At 34.7% G+C, this 20,062-nt stretch overlaps 1 long non-coding RNA gene across 2 annotated transcripts in view; it reads right to left on the reverse strand.

The window, feature by feature from the left end:
• Nucleotides 1-20,062, reverse strand: part of LOC141581980 (uncharacterized) — a 1,111,619-nt gene that overhangs the window by 322,580 nt on the left and 768,977 nt on the right. The gene's annotated exons all lie outside the window — the stretch shown is intronic.

The raw sequence follows: 20,062 nt of genomic DNA on the forward strand, positions 1-20,062 counted from the left end.
TGTATGGTTTATTTTAATTCTGTTTATGTGTTTGACTCACATTTATTGATTTGCATATGTTCAACCAATCTTGCGTGCCAGAAATAAAGCCCACTTGATTATGGTGAATTAACATTCTGATGTGCTGCTGGATTTAGTTTGCTAGTATTTGCTTGAATTTTTTTTTTTTTCATCTGTGTTTACTACGGATATTGACCTATAGCTTTATTTTTTTGTTGTCTTTGTGGTTTTGCCAGATTTTGGTGTCAGAATGATAGTGGTTTCAAAGAATGGGTTAGAGAGGAATCCTTCCCCTCATTTTTTGGAATAGTTTCATAGAGTTGGTACCAGCTCTTCTTTGTATGTCTGTTAGAATTTGGCTGTGAATCCATCTGATCCATAGCTTTTTTTGTTGGCAACTTTTTTATTACTGATTCAATTTTGGAACTTATTAGGTTTGTTCTGGGTTTCAGTTTCTTCAGGATTCAATCTTAGAAGGCTGTGTCTTTCCAGGAATTTATTTATTTCTTCTAGATTTTCTAGTTCATGTGCATAGAGGTGTTAATAACAGTTGTGGAAGATATTTTGTATTTCTGTGAAATTATTTGTAATGTAATTTTTGTCATTCTGATTGTGCTTATTTGGATTTTGGTCTCAGTTTCATTTAATCCTGCTCTAATTTAATTATTCATTTTCTTTTCCTATCTTTGGAATTCATTTTTTTCTTTTTAGTCTTGTTCCCTTAGTTACGATGGTATAACGTTAACTCTGTATCTTCTTGACATAAGTATTTAGTGCCATAAATATTCTTCTTAATGCTGCTTTTGCTGTATATAAGAGGTTGCATATGTTGTGTCTCTGTTTTCATTTATTTCATGGATTTTTAAAATGCCTCCTTTTATTTTGTTGCTTATCGAAAAAAGTCATTCAGGAGCATGCTGTTTAATTTTCAGGTAATTGTTTGTTTTTGAGAGCTCCTCTGGGTATTAATTCCTATTTTTATTCTACTGTGGCCCAAAAAGATGTTTAGCATAATTTTGATTTTTTAAAATGTATTGAAACTTGATTTATAACTGAGCGTGTGGTAAGTCTTAGAGTGTGCTCTGGGTGCAGATGAGAAGAATGTACGTTATGTAATTGTTGGGTGTCCTATTCTGTAGATGTCCATTAGGTCCAATTGATCTAGCATCAAATTTGAGTCCAGAATTTCTTTGTCGATTTTCTGCCTTCATGATCTTTCTAATAGTGTCAGTGGGGTGTTTAAGTTTTCCACTAATATCGGGTGTCTGTATAAGGCTTTTTCTTGACTTAATTGTTTTATTAATCTTATTGTTCTGATATTGAATGAGTATATTTAGAATAGTTAAATCTTCTTGGTGAATTGAATTATTTATCTTTATTTAATTCTCTTTTTGGCTACTTAAAAAACTATTATTGGTTTAAAGTATGTTTTATCTGATGCAAGAATAGTGATCCTGCTCCTTTCTTTTCCTATTTGAGCTATATATATTTCTTTCTTTATTTTTTTTTATCTTGCACCTATGAAAGTCACTACATATGAGATGGGCCTCTCAAAGAGAGCAGAAGGATGGGTCAATTTTTTCTCAAACCCCTTTGCCACCCTATGTTATTTTAGTGGAGACTTTAGACAATTTACTTTCAAAATTAATATTGATATGTGTGGTTTTAGTCCTGTCTTAATGTTGTTGGCTAATTGCTTTCTAGTCTTGATTGCACAGCAGCTTTATAGAGTCCGTGGGCTGCATGCTCTACCTGTGCTTTTGTGTTGACAAATATTCCTTCATTTCCATGTTGAGAATGCCCTTAAGCAACTCTTCAATGGGCTGTTTGGTGGTAACAAATTCCCTTACTGACAGTTTATCTGGGAAATACTTTATTTCTTCTTTGCTTAAGAAGGTTAGTTTGGCAGGATAGGACATTCTTGGCTTTTATTTATTTTCTTCCATAATGCTAAAAATGGGCCTCCAATCTATTATGACTTGTAAAGTTTCTGCTGAGAAGCCCATTGTTAGTCTGATGAATTTTCCTTTATAGGTAATTCGTCTTTCTCTCTAGCTGCATTTAAGATTTATTTCTTTCATATTGACCTTGGATAGTCTGATGACTATATTTCTTGGGGATGGTTGTCTTATATACTATTCCATAATAGTTCTCTGTATTTCTGTATTTTTCTGTCAACATCTCTACCAACTGAAGAGACATTTTTCTGAATTTTATCCTCATGTATATTTTTCAATTCGATTACTTTCTCTTCTCTCTCAGGAATTCCAATAAATCATAGATTTGATTGCTTTACCCAATCCCATATTTCTCTAAGACTTTGTTTATTTTTTAATTTTTTTTAAATCTAACTGTTGGATTTTAAGAACCATTTTAGGAGCTCTTAAATTTTTTCATCTGTTTTGTCTCGTCTATTGGCAACTTTTTATTACTGATTCAATTTTGGAACTTATAGGTTTGTTTTGAATACCAATTGTATTTTGAAATTCTTGTAATAAATTTTTCCAGAAGTTCTGTTTCATTCTGTCTCCATATAGTTGTGTCATCTTTCAAATCCTGGATCTTTTTTCCATTTCCTTTGTGTTGGATTACAACTTTCTCTTGGATTTCATTTATTTATTTATTGCCGTCCTTATTCTGTTTTATGTATGCCATTTAGATATTTTATTCTGGTTAGGATTTTTTGCTAAGGAGGTATTGGGATCCTTTAGAGGTAATGAAACAGTGGCTTTTTGTATTGTTGGAGTTCTGGCACTGGTTCTTTCTCAATCAAGGGAACTGGCGCTTACTTTTTTTGAATTTGCTTTTCCTTTAATTTTTTTCATTGTTTATTATCTCTTTTCTCAAGGGCATGGCTGCGGTGTATTTTGTGAATGATCAATTGCCATCATTTCTGAGTGCTTTCATAGGTACAGGGCTCTGTACAGGCTCCTCGGTTTCAGATGGCTTTCCCAGTAGTTGTTTGGTGTCGCAGTGGTGTAATTCAGTATGACCTCCAGTAGATGACGCATCAGAGTAAGAGCCAGCAGGTAGGCTCTTACTCTTTTCACCTTCTGTAGGGGTGGAGTAATTGGAAAAGGAGGAAAAATATTCTTCCCCCACCACATTGGTCTTCGTTAGGGATGGAACCACTGGAGAAGCCTGAGAAGCACCTATTTCAACCCATGCTCCCTGGGCCCCCATGGGAGAGCTGCTACTGCCTTCAGCGGTTACTGAGGATGGGGGGAGGGGGCAAGAGACCCCCCACTGCAAGTCATTATTGTATCTTTGTTGTTTTCTCTGTCCATGACTGGCTCCACATTCACATTTCCTTTGACCGCCTTTGGCGCCATCAGGCTGTGTTACCCTCTTCTTAGTGGTAGCCCACACCAAAGATTAGACACCTGAGAGAGTAGAGTTCACCTTTTACTCACTTCTTAGAGCTAATGGCACCGTGCCCCCAAACTGACCAATGACAAACACGGACTGGATCGAGGTTGCTAAGCTGTCACTAGTTACAAGCCATTCCACTCAGAAGAAACCTAAGTTTCAGCAAATTTACTCCTGCTCAAGTTTGGCAATGGGAGGGAGCTTAATTCCAGCATCTGCTGCTGTGGTGCTCTCCACATTCATTGCTCAATTCTGACTGTGGGGGCTGTTACCCTACTCCAGAGAAAACACTTCAACCTCTGGTCTTATACTGGCCAGGCCAACGTCTGCAGTGGCTGTGGTTGTCAGGTTATCAAACAATGACTGACTTTTTTGAGCTCTGATTAAAAATTGCATCCTCCTCTCAGTTTTGGGTCTGAGAAAATGCCTGCAGACTTTTCCAGGGTCTTTTCTTCTCTGTGTCTCTTTGTCTTTCCTGGAGCTATCTCCTGGGCTTAGAGAAACAGATGCTCTCCCTTGGCCTGGATTTGCAAAGATTGCTGCTGAAAAGTGATATACAGAGAGAGACTAGCTGCCCCTCTCACACATTGAGGCTTCACCCACATAATCAGCCAAATGTCATCGTGAGGGCTACTTGCATATCTTCTCCTCCCGAGCATCTCATGTGACCTTGAGTCTTCCAGTGAATTCCTTTTCTTTTCTTTTTTTTTTTTTTTTTTAATTTAAAGCTCACAGAGTTGAACTTCATGCACTGTTTAGCTATTTCTAAGTGGCTGAGGCATGCTGATGGTTTCTAATCCACCATCTTAGAAACAAAAAAAAAAGCACTTTGGGAGGCTGAGGCGGGTGGATCACGAGGTCGAGAGATCAAGACCATCCTGGTCAACATGGTGAAACCCCGTCTCTACTAAAAATACAAAAAATTAGCTGGGCATGGTGGCGCGTGCCTGTAATCCCAGCTACTCAGGAGGCTGAGGCAGGAGAATTGCCTGAACCCAGGAGGCGGAGGTTGCGGTGAGCCGAGATCGCGCCATTGCACTCCAGCCTGGGTAGCAAGAGCGAAACTCCACCTCAAACAAACAAACAAACAAACAAACAAAACAAAACAAAAAAAGAAACCCCAAATTCTGTAGTGTATTTTGATAGTGATTTATCTACAACATCCAGTAACATAAGTTTAACTTATTGAAACTAATGTACATGAAATAGTTAATCACTTCTTTGCAGAAATTAAGAGTACTTCAGGAGTTGAAACATAATGCCTACTGATATTTTGTATGCCAAGTTTTCTGAGAAATTTTTGTCTGCAATGTTCTTTTTCTTTGGCAAAACATAAGTTCCCATGAGTTGGGAAGTACCTATTTGTTCTTTCTGTAATCATATAAATATTAATTGATAAATATATGATTTGTTAATATAATAGAATGACGTATTTAATATAATATAAACAGATTTAAAATATTATAGTTAACAGAAAATCATATTGTTACATGGGTCATTTGACTTTTTTTTACTACATCAGGAATATAATCTAATTAAAATTGAACATCAAAAAACAGGAACATGAAATATTCCTCAAGATATGAACATAATCCATTTATATTGATATCATTATAATGTAAATATCTCATAGCATTATAATATAATTTAAACATTTCAAAACTGAATGTTTCTTAAGTTAGCCTATAAAGTATAAAGTGAAGAATAAAGAAACCAAAGAGAAAAAGCAAATGAATCAGCAAATTTGAATGAATTAGATTCAACTGAGCCATCAGTTGATCCACTTCTCCTAGAGAATTTCATTTCTTTCCCTTATTCTATAGCACTATTGCTGGCTTATTGGATGTTAGTAGAAAAAAAACTATACCTTATATATTATAAAATAAATATCTATTTTCAAATACATAAAATGCTTAATTTTAAATTACATATTTTACAGCTAGAACTAAATTTGATAGGCTGTAGAAAACCAGATATGTACAAATTAAAAAAATAGTGCTTTCTTCAAATAAAGTAAAATGTAAAACTATTTTTCATTATTAATAGTAGATAAAATCAAACCTCCCTACCTCATCCCCATATAGTTAACAATATTTTTATGTGTGAGATTATTTTCTGTAATATTAATCACATTTTGATTAAAATAAAAATTACAGGATTTAGATGGAGAGAAAACAGGACCTTTATACAAATTTGTCTCTAGGATTGTTTCATGTTCATGTTTTTTAGTGTCCATTTTTAATTCTAATGAAAATAAGTCTATAATTTTATGTGAGACCAATAATATGCTATGACAAAAATAATAGATTGTAATATTCTTGAAATGCTAATATTTATTTTCATGGTATGGATAAATAGAGAAGTTAATGTATATTCAGGTTTTCCAGTTTATTTCTGGTCAAAAAAGTCATGAAGAGCAATAATTTTTGTCATGAAAATATCAAATGCATGTGGGATGGTTTTAAGTTTTAGAAACTTCTAACTTATTTTCAAATACCTATTTACAAGCTGATATGTATTTATATGCATACTCTCTTTGTGCAAAAGTTTTAAGGCTGCTGGTTTCTCATAAAGTTATAGAAAATGAGATAATAAAACAAAAATAGAAAATTAGTCAAAGGAGAAAATAGCACACTCACACAACATACATCTCAATGCCTTTTTTTATGCATGAGCTTCAAATGTGTCTCTATGTTCCACAGGGAAAAAAAGGCACAAAAGGATAACTTCAGAGGTTATCTAGTTTTCATTTTTTGTAGAGATAATGAATACCAGTTTATTAGGAGGAAATCTATCATTGAAATTTTGAACAGTATTTTTCATCTTCAGCATTATGTAAAGGAAGAATGATGTAAGAACAGTGTATATCCTTAATACATCCAGAAAGTTTAAATCACCGTCAACTAGTATTTTTTTATTTTCTTCTAACAATATTGGATACATGTTGAGAAAATGACATTGATATGTAAATATATAAAGAACATGACTTCTGTTACTCCTTACTGATCTGTTGCAGGAACATAGAACACCTCAAGGCCTGGAAAACTTTTATTTTCATAAGTACTGGTTAATTTGTGTGTATGTGGAGGAGCCAGAATGCTGAGCTCTTTATATTAAGATAGGGGAAAAGTCAGTGTTAGACCACACTGACTATTAGAAAGAAATGTCAAATTTATTTATTTGGTTTCTCTGAGACATGTACCCTTTTAACAATTACAGGGCTGCATGTTGTTTACTCTATTCCCTTGGAACATTTGTAATTTGTTTTTAAATTACAGATATATGAAAGACAGTAATGGTTCAGAAGAAGAGGCAGGTAAATTGTGAGAATAGAAGGAACGAGTGGTAAGAAAATAAAAGATAAGAAAAATAGACAAATTAATGCAAGGGGTAAAATGAGCAAGGACTAAGGAAAAATAAATAGGTTTTGATAGTGAAGAGAGAAACAGTAAAAAACAAATGAACAATATGATTCATGTTTCACTTACTACTGTATTTACAATGTACTGAGCAAATTCAGAGCAAATCTTACACTTAAACATTGTAAGATAACTATTTCCCTGAAATAGTAGAAATAGATCCAGTAGACTTTAGATATTGCAATCATCAGACATAAATATAAAATAAACATGTTTAGTATAGCTGAAGTATTAGTATATAAAGTTCTGCACATAGAACAAGAAGATTTTTTTTCAATGAAATGTTTGAAAAACATACTGGTGCAGTCAAAGTTTAAAAATCAGTGATAGATTAGCTAGCAGATTAGACAGTTAAAAAATAATACATTTTATGATAGAAAAAATAAAGTACATAGAATACAGTTCAGAAAAACAGAAAATATGGAAGAAGTCTATATTAAGGATCCTGTGATATCTTTCAACATGTCTCAAATCAGCTTTAAACAGGGATGCAGAAAGAAAGGGAAAAAATAAATGCTCAAAAAGATAATGGTTAATTTTTTTTTTCATTTTTGTTAAAAAAGGTATTAATCTTAAAATCCAGAGGCATTCAAAAGATCGAAGTTATGCAAAGCTGGAATCTAGGGACAAAGGAAAACATATATATCTTCACTAGTCATTCGTACTATCCTTTGTTTTCTCTTTACTCTTTTGTGAGGTCACTCCACATTCCTGGCCTTCTAGGCAATGCTTTCTATCATTGCTGCTTCCAATAAAACTGTTTGCAAAAAACCAGCTCCTGGATTTATTGATTTTTTGAAGAGTTTTTTGTGTCTCTATTTCCTTCAGTTCTGCTCTGGTCTTAGTTATTTCCTGTCTTCTGCTAGGTTTTGAGTTTTTTTGATCTTGCTCCTCTAGCTCTTTCAATTTTGATGATAGGGTGTCAATTTTAGATCTCTCCTTTCTTCTCATGTGGGCACTCATTGCTATATATTTTCCTCTAGAGACTGCTTTAAATGTGTCCCAGAGATTCTGGTATGTTGTGTCTTCGTTCTCATTGGTTTCGAAGAACATCTTTATTTCTGCCTTCATTTCGTTGTTTATCCAGTCAACATTCAAGAGCAAGTTGTTCAGTTTCCATGAAGCTGTGCGGTTCTGAGTTAGTTTCCGCATTCTGAGTTCTAACTCGATTGCACTGTGGTCTGAGAGACTGTTTGTTATGATTTCTGTTCTTTTGCATTTGCTGAGGAGTGATTAATTGCCAATTATGTGATCAGTTTTAGAGGAGGTGTGATGTGGTGCTGAGAAGAATGTATATTCTGTGGATTTGGGGTGGAGAGTTCTGTAAATGTCTATTAGGTTTGCTTGTTCCAGGTCTGTATTCAGGTCCTGGATATCCTTGTTGATTTTCTGTCTGGTTGATCTGTCTAATATTGACAATGGGGTGTTAAAGTCTCCCACTATTATTGTGTGGGAGTCTAAGTCTCTTTGTAAGTCATTAAGAACTTGCCTTATGTATCTGGGTGCTCCTGTATTGGGTGCGTATATATTTAGGATCGTTTTACACTGTTGGTGGGAATGTAAATTAATTCAACCATTGTGGAAGACAGTGTGGTGATTCCTCAAGGACCTAAAAATAGAAATCCCATTTGACCCAGCAATCCCATTACTGGGTATATATCCAAAGGATTATAAATCATTCTACTACAAGGACACGTGCACACGAATGTTCATTGCAGCACTGTTTACAATAGCAGAGACCTGGAACCAACCCAAATGCCCATTGATGATAGACTGGATAGGGAAAATGTGGTACATATACACCATGGAATATTACGCAGCCATCAAAAACGATGAATTCACGTTCTTTGTAGGGACATGGATGAACCTGGAAACCATCATTCTCAGCAAACTGACACAAGAGCAGAAAATCAAACATCGTATATTCTCACTCATACGCGGGTGTTGAACAATGAGAACACATGGACACAGGGAGGGGAGCACTACACACTGGGGTCTGTTGGGGGGAAATGGGGGTGGGGCGGGTGGGTGGGGAGGTGGGAAGAGATAGCATGGGGAGAAATGACAGATACAGGTGAGGGGACGGAAGGCAGCAAACCACACTGCCATGTGTGTACCTATGCAACAATCTTGCATGTTCATCACATGTACCCCAAAACCTAAAATGCAATAAAAAATAAATAAATAAATAAATAAATAAATAAATAAACTGTTTGCAGCCATTGTAATTTGTGGCCTTTTATCTGGATGCAGTCAGGGCACAGCTCCCAATTTGTCCCCTCTGCTTCTCCCTGGTTCTGCAAATACCATTTTTCTAGGTAAGTCTTCTATTAATACATAGTTCCTAATTAAGTTGCACCCTCCACAGATTCTGACTCCAAGTCTTCTCATTTCTAACTTCACTATCATATGAAGATCAACTCTCTCTCTCCCATATCCCAGCTATGTCCTGCCTTTCTTCTGAGGAACTAGATTCCTTATGTTTCACACAAGACTTGAGAAAAGATGAGGAGCCAGAATCTCTTAATTAATGTCTGCCTAAATGTGCCCTGCTTGCCTTTTTATAATGCCACAGTTATACTGTGTTGATGTAGGTTCCCATGATTTCACCAGGAAATACTCCCAAGTCTCCTCATATTGGCTTTCTTCTCATTTTATTTGGCTTCTAGTGTCTCACATCCCTTGTTTCTAGGAAGTACAAACAAGGTCTAGAAAGGGAGAGCCTACATATGTGAGGTAATTAACTAAAGCTCCATGATTCAGTTTCATTGTTAGAGAAGTTGCAAGAGAGAAAAATAAGCTGATTTCTAAGATAAAAACAAAAGGAGGAATATCACAAATATTTTCCATATGAGAGAAACATTAGTGAGTTCATTGTTTTTTCTTTGTTTCTTATTTAAGTGTACATTTTACACAGCCTTCTTCTATCTGGAAGCTAACACAAATGAATTTCAAATCATCAGAAATTCATAAAGAGTATGTATAATAATTGTTCCTCTATGAATTGAAGTCAGTCACTAATATGATATTAAGGCAAATATTATAGGGAAAATATGTTTTAATTAATTCATATTTTTATTGTGTTATCCTTATACTCGATTGGGTTCTTAAATAAGTTACTAAGTGTTCTTCATAAACGTTTGATGTTTTTAGGAATTCATGAAATGCATTCTTGTTTACTTGATATAAAATTTAATTATAATCTCTTATTGATCTCAAAAAACAAGGAAATAATACTTTATGTTATCTCTAGCCTACAGTATTATTACATAAAATGATTTTTATTCATCATGATAAATTATACAAAATTTATGAATTTTTTAAATAAGAAAACTAAGATATTGTTAATGGAGAAAACTTGGTAAACTAATAACTCAAGGATAAGGGAAACTAACCTCTTAGGAAAGCTGTGAAATCTATAATTATTTAAAATGCAATTTATTAACACTCATAACCAGCAACTATTTTATGTATATCAGAATATTCTTGTTTTTTGAGCATATTAAGCTAATTATTGAGATAAGATATTCCAATCTCAGGGAAATATTTCAATTTTCATAAAACTACATTTTTGTTATTAACTGATATCCCTGAATCCTGAACTGGCTTTGGGGTAAATAGTCATCATTTTCCATTCAACATTTTATCTTTATGAAAAATTTATGTGATGTCTGAGATATTACTTAATAAATTTTAAGCAGTGTTATGGTATTACAAATAATATTTAGAACTTAAAATAACTAATAAATTCTTATCAGCTTCAAGAAAACTTAAAACAAAACAATTCCTGTGATTTCAGATATAACCACCCTTTCCAGCAACAACAATGAAAATATCATTAAAGTTTTACCACTGGTTTATTCTCTATATAATAAATGGATACTTTAAAAAAACATTTTGCCAACTACAAATTATGACTTCATCAAGGATGTGAAAAGGTGATGGGGGAGTTGGAAAGAGAATGAATACAATGGGTAAGGAAGATAGTGCAATATAATTTTGTAAGTGATTTTTTTTTACGAACATTCCCACAATTCAATGGTTCTTGACATATTTTTCTTTGTAGTAATAAAACCACAGACTCTTATTTTTACACAGTTTTGTAATTCTTTCACTTCTCCATCTGAGGAGATTCCTGCTTGTATGGTAAAATGAATGTTTGTAGTCTGAATAACTACATAGGTTGACTGTATTGAGACTAACATCTATTTACAATAGCTTCTGTTCTCAAGAATGCCAAAAATATTATATTTTAAAATAATACATAATTTTTAGCATGCAAAACTAGAACTCCTTATCAACTATCGGATATATTTGAAAGTTAAGAAATGAAAAAAAATGATTATTGTCATCAAGTTTTATGAAGATCTTTATGATGGCAGTGGAGATGAGATGCCCATTTTCTCCAATAGTATATTTTCTCTCTCTCTCTCCACCCCACTCTGTGTGTGTGTGTGTGTGTGTGTGTGTGTGTGTATCTCTTCCCTAAGCTATGATTTTCATTTAAATACGAAGTTCTGGGTTTCCAATTTCAATGGAAGTGTGTTTTAAATGAATGGACTGTAGGACTTCAGATGCATCTAGTTTAGTCTCTAATTTTAAATTTAAAACTTTATGAATTAATTGTATATACAACTTCAAAATGAATCATATATAGCAAAGAAATTTCTTGTATTCATCTGCACTTGATTTGTAGATTATCTGAATGACAGGTAATATATACTTTATAAAAATTGAGCATGTATGAAATATCATCTAAACTCCTCAAAGAACCTAGAATGTTTAATAGAATAAGATAGTATTTTCTCTATTTTATGCAAATTTCTATCAAATTTCTTAACTCTTTATAAGCCATAAATCATATTTTGTCTCCTTATTAAATTTCTTATAGTTTCTTAAATCTCAAATTGTGGGAATTGTAATGTTAACTAATGTAAGATCTCAAGTCAATTGTTTAATCCAAAATTTAATGGAGAATATTGGCACACAGCAAACATAAATTTTATTTTGTATGTTCAAACACATCTTTTTGAACTCAAAAATATTTTATCTGAAAAAATTGTAGCAACCTTTGCACAATAAATTTTAAGTGGATGAGTAAAATATTTAAATATATCAGATAATGTATATGAAGTAAAGCGTCATTTTTTAATATTAAACTTTTGTCTTAATTAACATATAAGTATTCCTTTTGTTTATTAAATAAATATCTCAAACCTAAGAATCTTTTTAAATGTGCTTACAGTTGGATTAAGGCCTGGCAAAATTACTATTTTATGTATAATGTTTTTATTTCCCCTCATGCACACCAGAAACTATCATTAATAATGGGAAGTACTGCATTTATATAACACAGATTATAAATGATATGAATTGGATTCCCAACATTTTATATACACATGTCACAATCTAGGTTATGCATTTGTTTAAACAAAATACTGGTTTAAGCTTCAATACTGTAGGCCGGGCACAGTGGCTCACGCCTGTAATTCCAGCACTTTAGGAGGCTGATGAGGGCAGATCAGGAGGTCAGGAGATCAAGACTATCTTGGCCAACATGGTGAAACTCCATTTCTACTAAAAATACAAAATTTAGCTGGGCATGATAGCGTGTGCCTATGATACCAGCTATAATTTAATACTGCATATTCACTGTGATGCTCAATAGGCACTGACAAAAGCTCTTTATTTTGTAACAAATATATGGATATAAAATGTTTAAATAGTATATTATACACGTAACTACATAAAAAGACTATATGTTGACTATGTATTCAATTATGACTTTTTTAGAAACAGGTAAATTAGGAGGTCCAGAAACAAGTTTCCTTTTGGTCCTAGTGAGGGAATGTATTCTTTTCCCGGCGCTGAAATGTGGGAGTAGTTTCTTTCTTTCTTTTTTTTTTTTAATTTTTTTATTGCATTTTAGGTTTGGGGGTACATGTGAAGAACATGCAAGATTGTTGCATAGCTACACACATGGCAGTGTGATTTGCTGCCTTCCTCCCCCTCACCTATATCTGTGATTTCTATCTCTCTCCACCTCCCCATCCCTCGTCTCTCCCCCATTTCCCCCCAACAGACCCCAGTGTGTAGTGCTCCCCTCCCCGTGTCCATGTGTCCTCATTGTTCAACACCCGCCTATGAGTGAGAACATGTGGTGTTTGATTTTCTGCTCTTGTGTCAGTTTGCTGAGAATGATGGTTTCCAGGTTCATCCATGTCCCTACAAAGGACACGAACTCATCATTTTTGATGGCTGCATAATATTCCATGGTGTATATGTACCACATTTTCCCTGTCCAGTCTATCATCAATGGGCATTTGGGTTGGTTCCAGGTCTTTGCTATTGTAAACAGTGCTGCAATGAACATTCGTGTGCACGTGCCCTTATAGTAGAACGATTTATAATCCTTTGGATATATACCCAGTAATGGGATTTCAGAGTCAAATGGGATTTCTATTTTTAGGTCATTGAGGAATCACCACACTGTCTTCCACAATGGCTGAACTAATTTACACTCCCACCAACAGTGTAAAAGTGTTCCTATTTCTCCACATCCTCTCCAGCTTCTGTTGTCTCCAGATTTTTTAATGATAGCCATTCGAACTGGCATGAGATGGTATCTCAATGTAGTTTTGATTTGCATTTCTCTAATGACCAGTGATGATGAGCATTTTTTCATATATTTGTTGGCCTCCTGTATGTCTTCTTTTGTAAAGTGTCTGTTCATATCCTTCACCCACTTTTGAATGGGCTTGTTTTTTTCTTGTAGATCTGTTTTAGTTCTTTGTAAATTCTGGATATCAGCCCCTTGTCAGATGGGTAGACTGCAAAAATTTTTTCCCATTCTGTTGGTTGCCAATTCACTCTAGCGACTGTTTCTTTTGCCATGCAGAAGCTGTGGAGTTTGATTAGGTCCTATTTGTCTATTTTGGCTTTTGTTGACAATGCTTTTGGTGTTTTGGTCATGAAGTCCTTGCCTACGCCTATGTCCTGAATGGTTTTGCCTAGATTTTCTTCTGGGGTTTTTATGGTGTTAGGTCTTATGTTTAAGTCTTTAATTCATCCGGAGTTAATTTTAGTGTAGGGTGTCAGGAAGGGGTCCAGTTTCTGCTTTCTGCACATGGCTAGCCAGTTTTCCCAACACCACTTATTAAACAGGGAATCCTTTCCCCATTGCTTGTTTTTTTTTCAGGTTGTCAAATATCGGATAGTTGTAGATATGTTGTGTTTCCTCCGAGGCTTCTGTTCTGTTCCATTGGTCTACATCTCTGTTTTGGTACCAGCACCATGCTGTTTTGATTACTGTAGCCTTTTAGTATAGTTTGAAGTCTGGTAGTGTGATGCCTCCTGCTTTGTTCTTTTTGCTTAGAATTGACTTGGCTATGCAGGCTCTCTTTTGGTTCCATATGACTTCCTGGTGCCATTATTGCCCCCACGTCTCCATCCGGGGACTGAAGGTCTTTGTTTAAACTTTGGCATACACAGGAAAAATCAAAAAGCAATCACTCCAGTGAAGTTTGAAGGAACTTTCTTCATAGGCCCAGAAAACTTAAAGAGGGCAGGAATTCCTCCCTGGTTAAACGTCGCCTTCTTTAACACCTCTTTGGACTCCATATCTGGATCCCCTTCCATGACCTCGTGGAAGCTCTTTCTCTTTCTCCTTTTTCTATTTATCTGCCTAAATAAATCACCTTCTGCAAAACTCTTTCGGGTCCGATATTTACTTAATCACTCACCGTGCCCAGCGTGGTCCCCTCTCCCATTCTTGGGTGAGTGAGGTACCAAGGGTCTGGAAAAGAACATTGGTACCTGAGCTTCCCCTGCTCCCCAGAATTCGGTTACACCAGTATCCCTTGCAATTAGTTACGACCAAAAGAGTAAGCCTTGGCCACTGACATATGGAGATAAGTGATGTAAGCCTTTTTCAGGTCCATTATAACACAACTTGACACATCTCATACTCTTTACTGTCTTTGTAGTTTTTCCTTGCTGGTGAATTGAGGATGACTCTCAGGGAGATACTGAAAAACAAACTTAAAGAAGAAGCACAGTCTTCATCTGATGAGTCAAGGAATCCATAAAGAATGACATATCAAGCAGAGCACAAACCTCTTCCCACCACCCATTAGAATTTCGTAAAAAAGAAATAAAATTATATTAATCTCTTGATATTTTGGTGTTAACTGTTACAGGAGCTAGTGTTAACCTAACACTAATACAAATTATAACACAAATTCTAAAGCATGTTTACCTTATTTGTATCTATGTTCCTTTCATGTTTTATGATTTCAATGGGTATTACTTATTTGATCAATTACTCTAGAAGTAAAGGTAGCTATTTGGTGTTATGACCTTACCTAAGAATAGAGAAAATAGAGACAGAGTTGACTATGAATATAATCATTTTTGGAGTGGTGGATGAAGTTGTGATATTTATTTTTCTCATATGTTGACTAAATGAGTTACAATAGAGAAATATTTTTTTTAAAAAAGCAACATTTACTGAAAACTTATATGAGGCTTGTATGTGCCATTTGGTTTGACTGATATTACACCCTTATTATTTCATTTCATTCTCACAGAAATCCACTTACATGTGAATAAACTGAGATTTTAAAACCTCAAATACATTGTAAATGGAGGGCTGGAGTGGAGTTATGTCACAGAAGTTGGTTTGGTGCATGGCATGATATTAACACTTCGTATTGCTTCATCTACTTATTAAAGATGTAAGGCTAAAAAGTGTTTTTTCAAATGTGTAAATATAAGCATCTGTTATTACCCACACTGCCGAGGGAAAAAAACTCAGTGTACAGAAATAAATTGTTTAAAATGCTGGTTGGTTTTATCTGGATAAATAATTAAGTATTGAAAATTTTATTCCCAAGTTATCTTGAAAGAGTTCACATACCCTCAACCAGGTAAAATTATGTTTTAAGTCTACTTTCAAATTTTTATTTTAGAAATTCAATATATATTTTATACCAAAATATTTTGGTGGATGAAATAGGAAAAACAATCTATTCTCTTTTCCAGTTGCTAATGCATGGATGACATGTTTTTTAAATATATTTGCCTTACTACAAAAGATGAAGAATCTTATTCAGTGTTTTCCCTTTTATTGTTAATCCATAAATGAATTAAAATGGCTTGAAGTCTAAAGCTGGAAGTTTCAACATACTTTTAACTTTATCTATTATTTATTTATTTGTTGTTTGATTTTGTTTTGCATATTCAAATGGCTCATTTTGCCAGAGGGTTAGTGTCAAGATAAAATTAGGCATTACTTAAAACTAAATAAAATATGAATTTGAATGTTGCTTTATTATTTTCAATATCCACATGAAAAAAGAACTGACTTGATTCTAAGTAATACAGATTAATCCAGCCAATGGAAATGTTTTTCAAGTTACTCATTAGTTGTTTTGTCTGCAGGATTCAGTTGTCTTAAGTTTTATGTAATGAATCCTTAAAAAACCAACAAAGTCATTGTATGATTAAAGGAACTTTAAATCTGTGTCAAGTGAACACTGAAAAAAATATCTCTGGCTACTATTTGTTTTATTTAATCCTAATTAGGAAACTAATAATTAGACAAAAGTACAAAAGAACTACAGTGTCTAGTCTCTGCAAGGCAATCTACAAAATAACATTAAAAATTGCTACTTACTGAAGTTTAGCATTCCATTCTGGCCTTTCTTGATTATTGACTTTGAATAACTTAATGCAGAACGTGAAAGAATCAAAATTAAAAACAAAGTAGAAAACAAGACTTTTGAGAAATGTATTTAGTGTTAATTAATTTTAATACTTTCCTTTCTTTGAGGTGAAGTTTTGCTCTTGTAGCCCAGGCTGGAGTATAATGGTGTGATCTCAGTTCAGTGCAACCTTCACCTCCCAGGTTCAGGCAATTCTCCTGCCTCAGCCTTTCAAGTAGCTGGAATTACAGGTGCCCACCACAACACCTGGTTACTTTTGTATTTTTTTAGTAAGTACAGTGCTTCATGATGTTGTCCAGGCTGGTCTTGAACTCTTGACCTCATGTGATCCCCTGCCTCAGCTTCCCAAAGTTCTGGGATTACACACATGAGCCACTGTGACCAGCCTAATTTTAATAATATTTTACATGGAAAAGTTATATTCAGTGTAAAAGATGCCATATCTTTTCTTTTTTTGTAGATAATTAACTAAATTTCTCACAAGTAAAAAATTGCAAATCTAAATAGAAATAATCTCAGATCTGTATCATTCTATAAATCTTGTTACCCAACCCATTCTCTATGTCATAAGTTAGCCTGTAAATAATTAGGCTATTTCTTGTAAAATCTGTTAATGATTCCTCTCTTTATCAAGATGTGGATTGGTTCTTTTAATTAAAATATTTATAAAAATATGAGATACCAGTTAAGAAAGATAGAACTCACAATATAAGCAAATATGGCTTGATAAGTATTTTATATAAGCATTTATGCATAACTTTATGCTTTCTATTAGACTAGAAATAGCTCTACTTTGAACTTTTAATGCATATGTAAAGACACACACACACACACACACACACACACACACACACACACACCTAAAAGTGACACTTAAAAACTTATGACCTGGCATTCTTTGCTAGTGCTTGTGGAATTGCCCCACATGTGAGATAAATAATGATATAAAGGCTGGTCTCTGTAGATTGAGGCTCAAGTGCCCATTTGGTACAACCAGTATGTCTCTTGATGTAGTCAAGATTTTCAGTTTATATATTCAAATAACTGAAATATATCAGTTATTGCAGTTTCCAAAGTTAGAAAGCTAAATCTCATTTCTCAAAATTCCTCAAAATATTCTCATGCCATTCTCTTCAGAAGATGACTTTGAGGGATATAACAATGTCCTAAAAGATTGACCAAAAGTAAACTGATTATCACTTTTAATTATAGCTACTATTATGTCTTCATATGACTCTAAGTTGGGGTAGGAGTGTGCACTCACAATGAGGAGCTAGGATGTTTGCAGAATGGAATTCTCCAGCTCCACTTTTGCTCATTCTGGCCTTCTTCAGAACTATGAATTTAATAATTTATTGATTACTTTTGTATGTGTACATCTCAACTCATATTCTTCTGTAGAGAATCTTTGTATTTTTATTTTTTATTGTCCAGAATTTTCTTGTTTGAAATATGGAAATATTCTACCTAAAATACCTTGGATTTCTTCTTCAGTTATTTTATTATTATAACCATTGCATAAGTCCTGACATAACATAAAATGGTAAAAGATTCTGAGCATTAACATTGCTTGATTGTGAACATGTTAAATATTCTGTCTCTGCAAAGTGTTCTATGAAGGTGTTCTGAAAAATTTTCTTTGCAGTGTCAGTGAGATGGTTTTACTGAAATCCTTTGATTTAGATAGGAAAAATATGTCTTCTGGAATTTATGATTTAATATTCACATTGAAACATTTCTTTGCACACATTAAAAGACTTGCATGGTTGCTTTAAAAGACTTGCATGGTTATTGAATTCGAGTCGGTAATTTTGATTCTTAGGATAGTTCTTATGAAAATTACTTTGAAATTTTTAAATGTTTAAACTAAAAGAATGTTCACTATGCTGTTGATTCAAAGAGTGAGGAACGATAGACAATTAGAATGTGCAACATTAGTAACAAAGACATAGTTCTTAAATATACATTAACAAAATACTAGAGAATCATTAAATGCTAAATATTTGGAAAATATTTTCTCTATTATTAAGTAACCTATTTTTTAGACTATTTTATTAATATAAAATATACATGCACAGAAATGATAGAAAGTCTATGAAATACATGTTTTTAGATGGCTATGCCAGATTACAGATGGCCCCAAACCCTTTGATCTTTCTCCCACTGATCTCAATTAGATGATTACATATCTGTTTTCGATTCCAGAGTTTAAGATACTGGCAGCTTTTTTCATTTCTTTTTTTGGAAAGCTTGCCTTAAGGGACGTCACCAGTCACCTGCTATGTATGTAGCCCAGCCTACCCTGATCACCCTGTTATGAGTAAGCTCAAATAGCCACGGGGATACACTACATGAAGAGATACACAGACACACTGACACGCGCGCACGCACACACACACACACACACACACACACACACAGCAAGAGTGAGAGCCGGAAGATGACCAATTAGCCCTCAATACTTCCAGACATCCCAATTGAAACAAGACATGTGAGTTAAGTAGGCTTTAGGTGATTCCTAACTACCATATAACTGCAGTGCATAAAGGACTCCAAGATAGAATCAGCCTGCTAAGCCTGGTAAACCACGGAAGTATGAGACATAATGATAAAGTACTGTTTCTAATATCTAAGTTTGGGTGTGTCTTTTTATGCAAAGATAAATAAATGTATGAATTTTACCTTTTAAAAATCAGTTCTTCCTAAATTCTAACAAAGTATTTGTTGTTGTTTTTTTTTTTCACCATCACAAAGCACAATTTACTCCAAGTGTGCACGTTTGGTTCAACATTCCAAAATTCATCAGTGTTGTCCAACATTTAACAAACTAAAAAGGAAAGGAACATGATTACACCGCTTACGGAAGAAAAGCATTGGTGACATCCAATACCCATTCATGAATAAAACGCTCAGATTGCTTACACAATGCCTGTTCCAGGATTTCTTAATATGAGCAAACAACTGTTCTGATCAACGCAATGTAACGTGCGACCCTTAGCCGGCTCAGATCGTGGGGCAGGGCCACCTTTGCGTTTTTCCTTTGGATCTGCCCCTCTTCTGGGTTCCTTCTCTAGAGCCAGGGGAAGGCCTGGGTCCTCTCCCTTTGGCTCCTCTTGCCGCATCAGAAACCTCACAGTCCTTCCCTTTCCAGAGAAGCTTCAGAGAGTGCTTGTTTGAGTTTGCCGGACCCAGCAGGGCACCAGTATGTGGGGGTGAGCGCAGTGAGTCCAGTTTCCCCCGCTGTGACTGCTCTTCCCGCCCCTGCAGGAAAAGGCAATGCCCCTTTTGTCTTGTCCACGTGGGACTCCAAAGGGTCCAGAAAGGTGGTAAATCCTCTCAGAATGGGCAAGGGAGGAGACAGAATATGGAAATGCGGCGGCAGAGGGGTGGAGTGCCACGGCATTTCCTGACTGAAGGCTGTTATGAAGTAGGCCTCTGGGAGCGCGGCCCTCCAGTCTCTGGGGAGGGTAACATCCGACCAGTATCTGGTGAGGTCCAGTCTTGCCCCTGACTGCATTGTCGGCCAAAAGCAGAAGGAGGCCGGCACTG

The sequence above is a fragment of the Saimiri boliviensis genome, chromosome 18 (genome assembly GCF_048565385.1).
Source record: "Saimiri boliviensis isolate mSaiBol1 chromosome 18, mSaiBol1.pri, whole genome shotgun sequence".
NCBI lineage: Eukaryota > Metazoa > Chordata > Mammalia > Primates > Cebidae > Saimiri > Saimiri boliviensis.